This window comes from Myzus persicae, unplaced genomic scaffold (assembly GCF_001856785.1).
Source record: "Myzus persicae strain clone G006 unplaced genomic scaffold, MPER_G0061.0, whole genome shotgun sequence".
In the NCBI taxonomy this organism is placed as follows: domain Eukaryota; kingdom Metazoa; phylum Arthropoda; class Insecta; order Hemiptera; family Aphididae; genus Myzus; species Myzus persicae.
The window spans coordinates 125,147-127,806 of record NW_019103993.1 but is presented as its reverse complement, the minus strand read 5'-3'; positions in this window follow the sequence as shown (position 1 = coordinate 127,806).

The following is a 2,660-nucleotide window of genomic DNA, read 5'->3' as shown; positions in this document are numbered from 1 at the left end:
TGCTCAATTTCTTCTCTTTCCTTTTTTGAATAACGAAACACAACGATAAATGTCCGAAACTTACCTGTATGACCTGTGTTCGTGCTCAAGACGACCTATACAAATAATTTGTTTATAGGTACTCTAGTCCTGGTCATCAACCAGTGAGTCACGACTCAAATGTGAATCGGTTGAGCTTCAGAAATGAGTAGCTGAATACATTATTATAATTATCAAACATTTATATAATTTTAAAATGTGCGTGTATACAAATACCTAATTTGAGGTTACCTCACTCTCTGAACCATGTATTTTTACAAATATTTTTTTCTCATACTCCGCATTCACTTGTTGTTTCACAAGTTTGAACAGATTTTGCAATAAAAAAAAAAATCCAAAAATCCATACACCAGTATAACAGTGAGTATAGTAATAAAGCTCTGCACGAAATTAGGTGTCCGGAGAGTCACTGTAATAGACGTGTTAAATTTTAAATCAATGATATGCAATTATTGTACAAAAAAAACAAATCTGAGCGAAGACGATCTATAATATTACTGCCAGGAATATTTAAGATATTATTATTTATTATGATTAACGTCATTTATTTTATTATTAGGCATCAGTATTTAGTACTAGAGCAAAGGTTAAATTTAATAATATTTATATGATATTATGTCTGAAGTCAGATTAACTCTTTATTCATTTAACACTTATAAATTTGGTAGAAATTATGTTTGAAGTATTATTGATTATACTGAGGATAATATTATAAAACTGACAAAATCGATATTAGAAAGTGTGACTTAAAGTAAAAACGTTGTTTTATCGCATTAAAATAGTAATTCCTGTTTTTTTATTTTTGATGCATGTGAGGACGATTTTGAAATAAGTAACTCCATTCGGGTTATTTTCATTTAGAAATAACAAAATTATGTAAATTTTTTAATCTACAAGGCCGTCGGTTGGCCCTATGTCAATAAAGATTTTAAATGATTTGACGTTATTATTTTTAATTCTACCTTGATTTTTCTTTCTGTTTTTCCACAAGTATTTTGAATAAACGAACATCTCGTTTTTACGGCAATCGACTAATCAACTAACTTGATATATATAGTATTATACTCCCTCGTTAAAAAATATCATAATATGTTGTGAACGTATAAAAAGTATAAGTCGACGAAAACTCATACAGTCATACATGGGTACTTTTGGGAAGCCATGACGACAATCTTGATTCCTCAAGTCAAACGTCAAAACAGAGTTCGGTATTGACTCACTTGGGTATTGGCTCGTTTACTATCCCCCTGCGTCCTCGAAATTCGTTCCGTCGGATTTCCAACGATTTCGTGTAGTCATATACTTTTACAAAATGCTATATTATAAACACACGAACGTCGACGTATTCTATACAATAGTAAAATATATGCGTGTATTGTTTTTGTAGTGCTCTCTCGCCGAAACTCGACGTCTTGTGCACACCGAGAGATTTAATGCGACGGCGGCGGGCTGCACGACATTCGGTGGGACAATTGCGAGCGGCATCGAATTCGGTGGTTCGGGAGGTTGGGGGTTGGGTTTTTTAATGCTTCTCAAGTGCACTACTGCGCTGCTCCTTTTTGTTTTTTCATTCGCGGTGCGATGCACAACTGACAACATAACATTTATAATATTATTATTTGCGTTCGGAAAGCAGAATAATAATAATAATTATATGTATATAAATCCCGATATGTTTTTTTCCGCTAATTCCGAACGAGTGTTGATTCAGCTCTCGACGACAGACGACGACTGCGACGACAACAGAGCACTATGGTCTTCCTAATATGGGCAGGGGGTTAGGATATTGCACGGGGTAGGAGAAGTTCGAGGAGCGCCACTCGATGCGTGCGGGGTATTTCCCGTTTAAACAGGGGGTAAAACGGTATAAATCGTCTCGCGGCGACTTAAAAGTTTTTTAGAATTTTCATCTCGTTAACAAGGCCGTATGGATAATATTATACCTGTATAATATATTATTTTATGTTTCGGGTGAATAAATTGTATACTTGTAAATTGTAATATTATACATGTATATATTGTTACACGTGGTAACTCTTAAGACTTTATCTATCTCTGGCACTGTGTATCAGTGGCGGATAAATATGAAACATTCAACAATATTAACCCGTGTCAACAGTGGTAAGTGTGGTAACGACGCGTGAACGTCGTGAAAGCGTCAATATACACATTGGTGAGTGTCAGTGTGTGTGTGTATGTTAACGTTTTATTGACTGAGGTCCAAGGTCGAGACGACTAACATAATACGTCGATTTTAATGTTTTTTCTTCTTATTTCAAGGTAACGAGTTTTGCCATCAAAACTAGGCTAAACGTGACATTTGAAAAATAATTATTTCACCTTATTGTAATTTTAATTATTTTCCCGTATACTGGCGTATACGCCTGCACAAACATTACGCATATTATCTTGTCAGCAACTAATCACTCCGATTTCACGATTGCTAATTATTTTACTACCGTCAATCATTATAATAATTGTATTAATAACTACCTTTATAACTAGCGATTCTAATGTTTACTAGACATAACTCATAATAATATGTTTAACGACTTCAGTAAACAAAAGAAACTAGAAGAAACCAACTGTTACGCTGTATAACAATTTAACATATTAGCGCG